General features: G+C 41.5%; 1 protein-coding gene across 4 annotated transcripts in view; it reads left to right on the top strand.

Annotated features, from left to right (window-relative positions):
• LOC126068936 (A-kinase anchor protein 17B-like) overlaps nt 1-15,305 on the top strand; it is a 119,223-nt gene that overhangs the window by 11,578 nt on the left and 92,340 nt on the right. The window lies entirely within an intron of this gene.

A 15,305-nucleotide genomic window follows, 5' to 3' on the forward strand; every position in this document is an offset into this window, starting at 1 on the left:
TGTCTTAAGCTCGGTTTGATGGATTGACATAGTAGCTGCAACAATGGGCTCAAGCACAACAACTATTGTGAGGATAACACAGAACTGGGCAATGTTTCGTTCCGTTGTATATAGGGTCACTATGAGATGGAACCAACTCAATAGCACCTAACAACAACAACAAGATACACATACACACATATATGTGTGTATACATAGAGAGAGAAAGGGATTTATCTCAAGGAAAGGACTCACATGGTTGTAGAGGCTGCCAAGTTCCAAGACTGTGAGTCAGGTGTCAGACTGCAGGCTTCTCCCAACTCACGTAACTGCAGGGGCTGATGAACCAAAGATTAGCAGGTCAGATCGCAGTCTGCTGGCTCAGAGGCTGCAGAGGCCAACAAATCCCAAGATCGGCAGGCAGTACAACAGACTAGTGGTTTAAGTCCCCAGAACTGGAGGTTAGATGATGACAAGCTGGATGCAGGATCCAGAGTGAGCAAAAGCCAGTGAGCTTTGCCAGAATGTCTGTATGTATTGGATGTAGGCCACACCCTCGAGGGAACTCCCTTACAACTGATTGGCTGATCACATCAGATTGCATCGTGGGAGTGATTACATTATATCACAAAACGGAGGATAACTACATCATTTCATAACTGCCAAATCACTGAGAATCATGGCCCAGCCAAGTTGACACACAACCTTAACCATCGTAGGGGAGGAAGTAGGATTGGGAAGGAAATGCCTCAGACTATGATGCAGATTGGACACTTGTGAACAGAAAGGGGAGAGGCAGCAGAATTGGAAAGGGAGAGCCCCTGATGAGATGCAGGTCTGACCTAGTCTTGGCCAACCCAACAGGAGCTCTGGACCCAAGATTGCCCTTCAGAGGAATCTTGCAGTGGACAGAAATAGCCAGATCCTAGTATCCTCGCTGTGTTCAGCTATTGGCCGAAGGCTGCCTGGGAAGAGCATGGCTTTGGTTCACATGCTGCAGTGGATCCCGAAGTCAGCTAACTGCCCTCTTTGGAGTGCCCATCAGTCGTCCACTGTCAAGTCCGCTTGTCAAGGTCCCCAGTGACTCTTGTGTTGACAAATCTAATTGAAACCTCTCCACTCCTGCTTAATGACTCAGCAGCATTTGACACAGTTAGCCACTCCTGCTTTCTTGAAACTTACTTTTGAAAGTATGGTCTGCTGGATCCTTCTCCTCTAATCTCTAAATTCCAGAAGAATCCAGGGCTCAGTTCTTGACCCTTTTCTCTTTATCTACATTCACTTCCTTCATAATCCCTTCTAGTCCCATGGTTTTAAGTACCACCTATACTGATGACTCTCAGATTTCTATCTCCAGTCCACACCTTGCCCTGAGCTCTAAGCTTAGGTATTCAATTGCCTACTTGCCATCACCACTTGAAGGTTTACTAGATTTCCAACTCATCATGTCTCAAGCTGAACTCTTTTTTTTTTTTTAATTCCCCTCCTGCCTGCTCGTCCTTGCCTGTGGGCTGCTGTGCCCATTTAGTCTCGTTTTGTTTTATGGGCCTGTCCAATCTTTGGCTGAAGGGTGAACCTCAGGAGTGACTTCATTACTGAGCTGAAAGGGTGTCCGGGGGCCATAGTCTCAGGGTTTCTCCAGTCTCTGTCAGGCCAGCAAGCCTGGTCTTTCTTTTTGAGTTAGACTTTTGTTCTACATTTTTCTCCAGCTCTGTCTGGGACATTCTATTGTGATCCCTGTCAGAGCAGTCAGTGGTGGTAGCTGGGCACCCTCTAGTTGTACCGGACTCAGTCTGGTGGAGGCTGCCATGTTTGATGTGGTCCATTAGTCCTTTGGACTAATCTTTCCCTTGTATCTTTAGTTTTCTTCATTCTTCCTTGTTCCCAAAAGGGTGAGACCAGTGGAGTGTCCTAGACGGCCGCTTACAGGCTTTTAAGACACCAGACGCTACTCACCAAAGTAGAATCTAGAACATTTTCGTTATAAACGATGTTATGCCAGTTGAGCTACATGTCCCCAGAATGCTTAGGCCAATAATTTGATCCCTCAGGGAGTTTGGATGTGTCTTTGGAGCTTCCATGACCTTGCCAAGGCTGTAAATCATTACGGAAGCAAATTGCCACATCTTTCTCCCGAAAAGCGACTGGTGGATTCAAACCGCCAACCTTTTGGTTAGCAGCCGAGTGCTTTAACCACTGCACCACCAGTGCTCCTTAGGGTAAGTAGAAAGCACAAATTAAGATGATAGAAATGAGTGTCTCAAAGATTCTTCAAGATTTGTAATGAGTTACAGCTCATTTTCTTCACATGGGACCATAAGTATTATAGCATTTTTCTAACACATGATACATTTTAAAACAATTTTCTTTATGGTTTAAATCCCTTGTAAATCTCAAATCTAAAGTATAAAGCTATAAAATTACATCAATTTCTAACACTCAAATAAGCTTGAGAGAACACTGCTAACTACCTAATGACAATACTGTAGTTCTTTATTTGATATCCCCAACGTGGTACTTATTCTTTTTAAAATATTTTTATTGTGCCTGAGGTGAACGTTTACAGCACAAATTAGTTTCTCTTTTAGAAGTTTATACATGAATTGTTTTGTGACATTAGTTGCAGTCCCCGCAATGTGTCAGCACTCTCCCCTTTCCTTTTCCACCCCGGGTTCTCCGTGTCCATCTGTCCAGTCTTCCTGTCCCTTCCTGCATTCTCGTCGTTGCTTTTGGGCAGGTGTTGCCCATTTGGTCTCCTATACTTGATTGAACTAAGAAGCATGTTCCTCACGCGTGTTATTGTTTGTTTTCTAGGCCTTTCCAATCTTTGGCTGAAAGGTGGACTTCAGGGGTGGCTTCAGTTCTTAGTTAGCAGGGTGTCTGGGGACCATAATCTAGGAGGTTCCTCTAGTCTCTGTCAGACTAGTAAATCTGGTCTTTTCTGTGATTTTGAATTTTGTTCTACATTTTTCTCTTATTATTTTAATTGTATAGTTCTATTGAGTTGATAAACATGCACGACCTTTCTTAAGACATGTTAATCACTGTGAATGTTGCTATAGCAATCCTCTAGCCATTTACATTTTCTGAATATTTGGTATATCCATGCATTAATTTCTATCATTTAATGAAATGACTAAATCAGGAATTAGAATGCTGTGTGTAAGCTTTCTTTAATTAGAAATGGAGACATGAAAGCAGGTAGGGTCCTTAGAAAAAACAGTTTGATATAAGATAGACATGTTTTGGGGAAACCTTTCCCAAAGAAAAAGACAAGCATGTAAGATAGAACCAGAATGGTAGAATAGGAATGACCTTAACATTTTGCTACAAGAAGCGCCCTGCTTTACATTTGGAGAAATTGAGGCATAGAAAGATTAGTAGACTTGATCAAGGTCACACAGCTAGACAAGGACAGAGCTGGGCCTGGAAGTCCGTAATGACAGGGAAATGTAGAAAGCATGCCAATATGTTACCGGTTAGACATGTAAAATACTGAAGGCTGGCCCCTAGGAAGAAAGTGCAAATTAAGCAGAGTTTATATTTAAATCTTTCTCTCCTCCCTCATTTTCTTCTTCCTACCTCTTGGAACCTCCTTAGCCTCACTCTCTCTTCTAGGAATAGGTGACATTTGCTGAATGCTTATTATGTGCTGGGCATTGTGCTAAGCCTAGCTCATTTAATTCTTGTAACTATCCTATGCAGTAAATGTTATTATGATCCCATTTCACAGATGAGGAAATGGAGCTTCAGAGAGTTTAATTAACTTGCCCACAGTCTCCCAGCTTGTAAGTGGCCGTGCTGAGATGCAAACACAGGCAGAGTCCACATTCTTAACTACTCTACTATTCTGCATCTTCCTTCTTGCCCACCACAACCATATGCTTGCACCCCCTTTATACTTTGCCCAAGGACCCTCCCTGGAAGCCTTCCTTACACCTACCTTCCTGGAAAGGGTCCTGCATTTTGGAATCAACTCTTGGCCTCTGCTTGTTGCAATGATAAGGTGGTGAAGAAAGAAACCAGCTGGCTGTGTGGACAGGGCCTCCCAGGGGTCCCAGGTCTGCTGTTGAAACAATCTAGGATCTGTTTCTCAGATTTGAGGATTCAGAAACCTTGTCTTGTTGGCTTCCCCAGGAGTGTTCAGGTCTAGAGACTGAATTTCCCTACCTAAGTTTACAAGTGGTTGATTGCTAATCCAGAATACCAATTTGGGAATTTATATTGAGAAGTATAACTGCCAAGTGCTGCAACCAAACAGCAGTATTGGAAAGGGAGAGCTGCTCCAACAGGGCCTTGCCAGAGGTCCTTTAGTGAGATCCTAATGCCCACGTTCTGGGTCCTGGTCTCCCCCAACCCAAAGGACTAGGGCAAGTAGGGTGAGAGTGCAGCCCACAGGCTTGACTTCTGGGTAGCAGGGTCCCAGGGGCTGGGTTATCTCAGGACTTTTCCTTAGGCAGCCTGAGGCCAAGAGCCAGACGCTATGTGGAGAAGAGCCAAGGTTCTAGCAGGGAAGCCAACTCCATGAATTGAGTCCAAAGGATGTGGGAGGACAGAGAGGGGAATGTGAAGAGGGAATTCAGTAGCTCCGAGAGCCGGGGGCAGGCGAGCTGACATGCCCAATTCTTGGCTTACTCTAGAACTTTGGAGGTAAACCTGCATCAGGTCATCCTGCTGCTTAAACCTCAGCTTGTTCCTAAGGGCTTCGACTTGATTTAACCTTTAGGTTTTTGGCAGCTTATGCTGCCTTGGGTAGAAGCATCACGCTCTGGCTCTGGCCCCGGCCCCGTAAAACCCAGTCCTTCCCAGGAAGGGAGGATTCAGATCTTTAGCCACAAATGCATGGTGCCCGAGTTTCCCACCCTGGCCATGTGGATTTGTCCCTGTCACCCTCCACTCTCTCAGCCTGTGATGCTACAGGAGGAAAAAGCCGAGCTCCATGGGTGAGCTTTCACTTTGGCAGCGCAAAACTGACAAGTGAGGGTAGAGTTGATTCCACAGTTGGTTCCAAGAGCTAGAAAGGCTTTAGGCAAAAAGTTTTAGGAGACACATGTTACATTTTTTCCAAAGTTGCTTGCTTTTGTCTTTTTGTATCATTAGATTCACTTTTTTCTGCCTCCGTCCTGTTCTTTCTTACTTTTGGACATCATGGTGATAGACATAAACTTATTTTATTGTTGACGTGTGCTGTCGAGTCGATTCTGACTCATAGCAACCCTATAGTACAGAGTAGAAATGCCCTGTAGGGTTTCCAAGGCTGTGATCTTTACAGAGCAGCTGGTGGGTTTGAACTACTCTGACCTTTCTGTTAGCAGCTGGGTGCTTAACCAGTGCGCCACCTGGGCTCCTTCTTATTTTATTAGTAGCCATTAACCTACACAATGGCTCATTAGGGTTTCTAAAGGGCCAGATCAACTGCTTCTGGGGTTTGGTCACCTGGTCTGGCCTCTGCAGTCAACTAAATGGGCGAGCCACCTTGGATCAGAGCATTGTCTGTTCATCACCAATGGGCACCAAGCACCTGGCGTATAGCAGGGACTCGAGAAATATTTGTTGAATGAATGAATAATATGATTGTATGAATTGCTGAAGACTCATTTGTAAACTTTGCTTGGGGTCCAGTTTGCCCAAACAGTCACAAGAAAGCAGGCTGTGGTAACTGCTCTTGCAGTAAAGTTATGAGCTAGTTTGTGTCTTTTTTTTTTGTTTGTTATTGAGAATATATACAGCAGAACATACACAAATTCGACAATTCCTCCATTACGACTCAATGACATTGGTTACATTCTTCAAGTTGTGCAACCATTCTCACCCTCCTTTTCCAAGTTGTTTCCCCCATAAACATAAACTCACTGCCCCCCTAAACTTCCTATTTAACCTTTCACGTTGCTGTTGTTGATTTGATCTCATATAGTTTGTTTGTGTCTTTTTTAATCGCACAGGTAATGCTTGAATTACATTCTCATCGTGGAAGGTTCAGTCATTAGAGAAGTATAAAACCCCACTGCTGTCGAGTTGATTCCGACTCATAGCGACCCTATAGGACAGAGTAGAACTGCCCCATAGAGTTTCCAAGGAGTGCGTGGCAGATTTGAACTGCCGGCCTCTTGGTTAGCAGCCGTAGCACTTAACCACTACGCCACCAGAGTTTCCTAGAGAAGTATATAGAACAAAATTTACCTCCCTCCCACGACCTGCACCCTCCATGCACCTCCCTCCTCATAGGGAACCACTGTTACAGTTCAGTCAGCTTACTTCCCGTTGACTTGCCATACGTTTACATACATATGTGTTCATATGTGGAGATGCCTTGATGGGATTACATTATATTTATCTCATAAATGGGATTACATTATATTTATTGTTTTGCAGTGTGCTTTCTTGGGTTTAGCAGTATATCATGAACATCTTTCCATGTCAGTACATCCACTTCATTCTTTTTAATGATTGCTTAGCATTCCACAACATGAATATACTACATATTGGTAGGCATTTCGGTGGCCTCCAGTTTATCTCTAATTCCAACATCGCTGAAAAAAAATCATTGGTATTCATATTTATTGCAGATGTGAGAGTTTCTAGGGTCAAATATTTATAATTTTGATAGCCTTTTGCGTACATTTTATATCTTACATAAGACATGACAGTCTTTAGCTCTAAAGTTTTTCTCCCCTGAGGCAAAGTAATATCGTAGGTATGGACATGGGCTCTGGAGCCACACTGCTTGAGTTTGAGCTCAAACTCTGCTAGCTGTGTGACCTTGGGTGAGTTACTTAACCTTTCTGTGCTTCTACTTCTTCAACTGTTAAAGAGGAAGGATGATAATAGAAATTGCCTCATGGGATTCTTATGTGGACTGAAATTTATAAAGCACTTAGAAGAGTTCCTGCCTTATAAAAAAAAGTGCCAAAAAGGTGCTTGTTAAACAAAAATGACTGACACATTATCTGCCAATGTCGAATTCAAAGGGTTCTGCAAATTTGATAATCCAAATACACCTGTTCCTTCAAAAAGCAGAGGAAACTGAAGTTTATGTTGTACTGTTGGTGTCAACTCCTTGCCCCTGTAAGAGCGAAGTGGAGAACACCCCCTTATACAGTGAGCTCATGTTTTGGGTTTTTAGTTTAGTCTGGAAAGATGTTTGGAAATCTTGGTGGCGTAGTGGTTAAGAGCTGAGGCTGCTAACCAAGGTGTCAGCAGTTGGAATCTGTCAGGCGCTCCTTAGAAACCCTATGGGGCAGTTCTACTCTGTCTTATAGGGTCACTATGAGTCGGAATCAACTCGATGGCAGTGGGTTTTTTACGGGAAGGATGTTTATCATGGTGTACCTCAAGGCCTGTGATCAGGTGAAGCCTTTGTTACTGGCTAGTCTCCCTATAATCTTCTGTGTAAGGAGCCCTGGTGGTGCAGTGGTTAAGCGCTCAGCTGCTAACCAAAAGGTCAGCAGCTCAAACCCACCAACTGCTGTGGGGTAGAAAGATGTGGCATTCTGCTTCCATAAAGATGACAGCCTTGGGAACCTTGTGGGGCAGTTCTACTCTGTCCTATAGGGTCACTATGAGTCAGAATTGACTCAATGGCAATGGGTTTGGTTTTTTGGTTTCATCTTCTGTGTAGCCCATAACAGCTACTGTTGGGATCTCCTGCCCTGCCTCTAACTCCTATTCTGGAAAATTTGACATCAACCTGGAAAATGCCCGGGCTTCGTACAGCTGCAGCTTGCAAGAATACCCAGGGCTTCGAGTCTTTGTGCCCTACAGAATGGGAGATGAATAGCACCCAGCTCTTCTCCAGCAGCCTCTAATATGGAACCAGGGAGGAGTATTGGCAAAACATTCCTAGGTCCCACAGGAGAAAGGAAAGTTTGGCAGCTACACTATGAGGTGTTGCCTGCTCATCCCCAAAATGGGGTAAAGCAACCTATTACAGATTGAATTGTGTCCCCTAAAAATATGTGTTGTAATGGTTTATCTTTGTTATGTCAGTGAGGCAGGATTAGTGTAGGGTGTGTCTTAAAATATAAAGAGATTAGCCAAGCAGAGACGGGAAGAGAGATGCCAAGCCACATAAAGATCTCCCAGGAGCAGAAGCTCAGAAGAGACAAGGACCTTCCCCCACAGCAGACAGAGAGTCTTCCCCTAGAGCTGGCACCCTGAATTCAGACTTCCAGCCTCCTAAACTGTGAGAAAACAGATTTGTTTGTTAAAGCACCTGCTTGTGGTATTTCTGTTACAGCAGCACTAGATAAAGGAGACATTACCTTCTGTTTCAGACCCAGTCCCGGGAAAGCTTCGAGGGACAATACTCGATGGCTTGGCTACAGTTGCTGACCTTGCAAGCCTACAACTGATCTGATTAACTTGAGGCTGGAGATAGGGTTGGGACCCAGGGCTACCATGTGTGGTAGTGTAGTTTGTGTACTGCACAAATGTTCTTAGCTAAAAGGACCCGTGGCAACTGAAATCCAACCTGTGCTGTGTTTCCCAAGCTGAAGACTCGCAGAGCTGTGTTGCTCAGAAGATACTTTTTCTCTTGTTCACAAAAGCACTGTAAATGTTAATGGTGGCCCTGTGGCGACCCAGGAAAGCTAAGATGATCCCCTCCTCACGGCTGGATTGGGGAAGGAATTGATGTGGTTGGCAATAAACACAAATTCCCTTCTGGCACCAGTGGAGTGAACATGCTACCATGTGGGTTAGGGGTGCCTGCAGCATGTGTGGTAGGAAGTATGGGTGCATGGCCCAAGCACCTTTACAAATACTCCTGGGAAACCACAGGACCTGCTGGTAAAGGGGAGACAGGCTGGCAATCACGTGCAGGTAAATGTTTAACAATCTGCTCTTCAGAAAAAAAAAAAATGCTGATTTGTGGCATTTGCTGATTTCCCTGCTGTAAATACTCCCACCACGGCCCATTTTGAGCTGCCAATGTGATGTTACTGAATGGGAAGTTGGGAAAGAGATGGGCACAATATGCTTCCAAGAGTTGGGAGTTGGCGCTGCCAGCTTTGGAGACAGACACTGCTTTGGAATGTGGGGAGGATTTGAGTACAGATGTGCCTGAGGTAAAATAACTTGTAAAACTTTCCTCTCATGTAGTATGAATGAAATGGATTATTGCAAAAAGGGATATCATTTCCAAGTAGTGTTGATTGTTCCAATTTGAGGTTTTAGAGGGACTCTTGCATTAGCATGGTATTTGCAATAGTTTGTACATTGTGGCTGAGTAGCATTTTGCAATATCAGACAATTCATATTACTCTTTAATTTGTATATATGTAGGTCTAGCTATAACATAGGAACCTGGGTGGCACAACCATTAAGTGCTGGGCTGCTAACAAAAAAGGCTGGCGGTTTGAACCCACTGAGCAGCTCTATGGGAGAAAAGACCTGGCGACTTGCTCCTGTAAAGATTAGCCTAGGAAATCCTATGGGGTAGTTCTGCTCTGTCACTCTGGGTCACTACGAGTCGGAATGGACTCTATAGTAAACAACAACAGGCTCTAACATGCATGAAGAATGATGCCAATTCTTTGTGTTACTTCAGTATTACTAGATACTGGTTTAAGAAATGGTAATAATCACGATATAAGTAATGGTGATTTATGTCACCAGATTCAAACCTTTTGTAGTATTTTTTCTGATAGTGATGCTTTATCATCTATAACCCCATTATGATGTTTGAACATGTTCTGTAAGACTCAGGATTCATTTCTGAAACTAAGTACAGTGCTAAGAATCGTCGATAAGTTCAGTTCCTGCTGACTCAGCAGAGAGAAGCTTCTCCAAATTGAAATTCATTTAAAAAATTATCCAAGAACTACAGTGATTCACGCAAAGTGGTCTGATTTGACTTCATTGACAATAGAACACAAATTTTGTGAAAATCTTTATTAAAACAGCATACCTAGTACCTGAGCTAAAATGAAGTTAGGTAAAAATTTGGAAGAAACATATAATAGACTATGAATTATATATGTTTTTATTACTCATCCAAGCATTGCTGGTCCATCAGTAGAACCCCCAGGCATGTGTGATACAGGTAGTCTCCCACTCATGAAAGGGCTCCATTCCGACAACTCCATCATAAGTCGGCTCTGATGTAAGTTGAATACTTCAGTTTTCTAGTTTTCATTCTTATTGCCTTTTATTATCAGTATCTTTATAAATCTGATCTTTGTTTGTCTTTAGGGGTTGGAAACATTACATGTAAACTTACAGATGTGATACCAGCAAATTACATACTGCAACATTGTATACAGTACATATTACTACTGATAAGATGTCCCCCCCCAGAAAAAAGGCAGTCGCTAGGAAGTGTTTCATAAGTTGGGGACTACCTGTAATTACAACTAGTTGTTGATATTTTGCTGACTTTCAAGCATATAAGAAAAAAACATCGATTTACACATATTTTTCTATTTATCATTAGTAAGGTATTTTGTTAAAGTAGGAAGTTAGAATATATTTTATTTAAGGCTTACTTTATAACTTTCAAATTTGTGAAAGTATGATAGTTGGGCCTCCATTTGTACTCTTGTCTCTGAGCTCATAAATGTTAGGGTTAGGCCTACTAGAAACTTACTGACTCTTTCCATGATTTTTATGAGGGTTATTAAACTATAACTACCCAATGTTTTTAGTTTTTGTCTATACAATTAAATTACGTTTAAAAATAGGCAATACTTAACACAAACAAAATGCAAAGGGTACCAAAAAGGGTAGTGTGAAGTTTATCTCCTTCAGTCCTGTGCCCTAGCCACCCATTTTGTCTTGCCTAGAGATAAACAACCTTACCCATTCATTTTGCAACTTTAAGAGGTATTCTATGAATGTAATTATAATAGCTAACATTTACTGAGTACTTGCTATGTGCCAGGTGCTGTTTTAATTGCTTGAGCTATATTAACACATTTAAGACTCACAATAAGTTGATGAGATAAGTTATTATTAAAAAAAAAAAATTACCATCCAATCAATTCTGACTTACAGTGACTCTACAGGACAGAGTCGAGCTGCCTGATATGGTTTCCGAGGAGTGGCTATTGGATTCGAACTGCCGACCTTTTGGTTAGTACCTGCGCCCTTGACAACTGTGCCACCAAGGCTCCCTCAAGTTACTGTTACTGTCCCCATTTTACAGAGGAGGAAACTGAAGCACAGAGAGATGAACTAACTTGTCCCAGGACCACATAATTAGCGAATGGTGAGCTGGGATTTGAATCCTGGCGTTCTGACTTCAGAGTTCCTGCTCATAACCTCTCATGGAATATATATAAACATACAGAACTTTACAAGTGTACATATAAACATAGACATGTATATACTTATACCTTTCCATTCAGAGTATTTTAAAAATTCCTATTTTTGTAATGTTTTTAGCATTTTATTTTTGAGACTTAAATTGTTGATCTACCTGGAATTTCTTTTGGTGTATGATGCGAGACATGTATCCAACTATATTTTGTTCCCGATAGCTACCATTTTTTACAATGCCACCTTCATCATATACTAAATTCCTGTGTATATTTTTGTCTCTGAACTTTTTATTTTGTTCCATGAATCTGTCTATTCATGTGCCAGTACCACATTGCTTCATTGTAGTTTTGTAATACGCATTAATATTTAGTAAGACTAGGCCCCCTTGCCCTGTTATTATACTTTTTCAACAGCTTCCTGGTTGTTCTTCCTTATTTACAAACATTAGATAAACATCACTAGTTCCAAAAGCAGGCATTTTGACTGGGATCATGTTAAATTTATAAATTAACACACAGCATTGACATATTTTCATGTCGTGTGTTCCCATCTAAAAATATGATGTGTCTATTTGTTTAATCTTTGTCTGAAGTGCCTAAAAAGGTTTTATTTTCAAATTATTATTTAAAAATGAGTAAATGTCTTAAAAATTTTAACCCACTTGTCGTTGTTAGGTGCAATCGAATTGGTTCCAACTCATAGCAACCCTATGTACAACAGAACGAAACACTGCCCAGTCCTGCGCCATCCTCACAATCGTCGTTATGCTTGAGCTCATTGTTGCAGCCACTGTGTCAATCCACCTTGTTGAGGGTCTTCCTCTTTTCCACTGACCCTGTACTCTGCCAAGCATGATGTCCTTCTCCAGGGACTGATCCCTCCTGGCAACATGTCCAAAGTATGTAAGACACAGTCTCACCATCCCTGCTTCTAAGGAGCTTTCTGGCTGTACTTCTTCTAAGACGGATTTGTTCGTTCTTTTGGCAGTCCATGGTATATTCAATATTCTTCGCCAACACCACAATTCAAAAGCGTCAACTCTTCTTCGGTCTTCCTTACTCATTGTCCAGCTTTCACATGCATATGATGTGATTGAAAATACCATGGCTTGGGTCAGGCGCACCTTAGTCTTCAGGGTGACATCTTTGCTCTTCAACACTTTGAAGAGTTCCTTTGCAGCAGATTTGCCCAATGCAATGCGTCTTTTGATTTCTTGACTGCTGCTTCCATGGCTGTTGATTGTGGATCCAAGTAAAATGAAATCCTTGACAACTTCAATCTTTTCTCCGTTTATCATGACGTTGCTTATTGGTCCAGTTGTGAGGATTTTTGTTTTCTTTATGTTGAGGTGTAATCCATACTGTAGACTGTAATCTGCTCTTCATTAGTAAGTGCTTCAAGTCCTCTTCGCTTTCAGCAAGCAAGGTTGTGTCCCATAGGTAACGTGGGTTATCAGTTCAGGGTGGTAATCTATGAGACACAGTCTCTCTCTGTCTCTCTTAAAAGAAATGGAATCATGCAATTCATATCATTTGCAGCTTGCTTTTTTTACTTAAAATATCTCATGGGCAGCTTTCCATGTCAGCACACACATAGCACTGCCTCAATCTTTTTAACTGTGGCAGAGCATTCTACTCTGTGGGCATACGATATTTTTTAAAAAATGCAATGCCCTGTGATAGACATTTAGGTGTGTTCAAATTTTACTGTTACAAACTATGTATAATAAACATCTTTATAATGCAGCGTTACACACATTATTTGACTATTCCTGTAGGTTAAATCCCTAACAGTGGAGTTGCTGGTGTCCAGAGGTACTGTGCATTTCAAATTTTGATTGATATTGCCAGATTGTACCAGTGGTAAGAGAGAGTGCAAGTTTTTTCTTAACCTTGTCAGCACTAGGACTACCAAGCTTTTTAATAACTGCTGACCTGTAGTTTTGATTTCTGTGTCTGAATTAAGGGTCAGGTTGAGCATTTTTTAATATGCTTATTGACCATTTGTAATTTGTCTTCTGTGATTTACCAATTCTTGTCCTTTGCCAATTTTTCTACTTTTTTAATCATTTCTTATTGATTTGTTACAGTACTTTGTATATTACTAATATTAGTAATTTGCTTGTCATAGTTGGTACAAATATTTTCCCCAATTTTATGCCTTTTGGCTTTGTTTATGATGCTTTTTGGGTGTTCACAAGTTTTAAAATTTTATATAATCAAATGCTTGCAACTTTTCCTTTTGGGTTTCTGGATTCCAAGGTTATAAAAAAAATCCCCCCATATTTTATTTTACTTTCTGTATTGTTTTATTTTTTCTAAAATTAATTTTGTTGTTGAGAATACACAGCAAAACATACATCAATTCAATTTTCTACATGTACCATTCAGTGATATTGATTACATCCTTTGAGTTGTGCAACCATTATCACCCTCTTTATCTGAGTTATTCTTCCTTCCTTAACATAAACTCACTGCCCCTAATCGTTCCCATCTAATCTTTCCAGTTACTGTTGTCAATTTGATCCCGTATAGGTAGTTCTTAAAAGAGCACAATGCTCAAGACAGACCTTTGTTACTAGTTGAGCTGAACTATTGTTTGGTTTTAGGATGACTTCAGGGGATATTTTTGGTTTAAGGTTTAAAGATGATCTCAGGGCAATAGCTTCAGGGGTTTAGCCAACCTTCATGGCTCCAGGAAGTCTGGAGTCCTTGAAAATTTGAAATTCCATTCTGCATTTTCCCTTTTTTGATTAGGATTCTTCTGTGGAACTTTTGATCAAAATGCTCAGTAATGGTAGCCAGGCACGATCCAGTTCTTCTGCCCTCGTGGTAAAGGAGGGAATTAGCCACACATTCCATGTCCTCCTCCTATTTTTGACTCCTCTTCTTCCTCTGTTGCTCCAAGTAAATAGAGACCAGTTTTTTATTGTGCCTTGGATGACTGCTTGCAAGCTTTTAAGACCCCAGGCACTACACAATGAACTAGGAGGTAGAACAGAAGCACTAAACACATTATTAGGCCGATTCATTGGGATGGCCCATGAAACCATGACCCTAAACCTCCAAACCAAGGAACCAAATCCCATGAGGTGTTTGGTTGTACATAAGCAGCCTCAGCAGCTACCTTTTTTTTGTCATTGTTGTTAATATATCTATCACACAACTTTTGCCAATTCAACTTTTTACAGGTGTACAACTTATTAATAGCAATTACAATAATCAACTGTGCAACTCTACCCTTAATCGGTGTGATGTTTCCACCACCGTTAACCTACCCTTTCCCCTTCCCTCCCACCCCTAGTAATCACTGATAAACTTTGTTTTCCGTATATTTGCATTTTCTTGTCTTTTTACATAAGTCAGGTCATACCATATTTGTCATTTTGTGATTGACTTATTTCATTCAGCATAATGCCTTCCAGTTCCATCCATATTGTAACATGTATCAAGACTTCATTTCTCCTCCTGGCTGAGTAGTATTCCATTGTATGTATGTACTGCATTTTGTTTATTCATTCACTGCTGATGGGCATTTAGGTCGTTTCCATCTTTTGGCTATTGTGAATAGTGCTACAATGAACACTGGGGTGCAAGTCCCTTTTTGAGTCTCTGCTTGGAAACCCTGATGGCGTAGTGGTTAAGTGCTACAGCTGCTAGCCAAAGGGTTGGCAGTTCGAATCCACCAGGCACTCCTTGGAAACTCTATGGGGCAGTTCTACTCTGTCCTATAGGGTCGTTATGAGTCAGAATCGACTCGATGACACTGGGTTTGATTTTTTTTTTCAAGTCTTTTGAGTATATACCTAGGAGTGGAATTCCTGGGTCATGTGTAGTTCTATTTTTAGTGTTTTTAGGAACCACCACACTGTTTTTGCACAACGGCCGTACCATTTTGCATTCCCACCAGCAGTGGATAAGAGTTCCAATTTTCCCACATCATCCTAGTGGGAGTAAATGGTATCTTATTGTGGTTTTGATTTGTATCTCTCTGATGACTAATGACACTAACATCTCTTCTTGTGTTTGGTGGCCATTTGAATGTCTTCTTTGGTGAAATGTCTGTTC

Source organism: Elephas maximus, chromosome X (assembly GCF_024166365.1).
Source record: "Elephas maximus indicus isolate mEleMax1 chromosome X, mEleMax1 primary haplotype, whole genome shotgun sequence".
Taxonomy (NCBI): Eukaryota; Metazoa; Chordata; class Mammalia; order Proboscidea; family Elephantidae; genus Elephas; species Elephas maximus.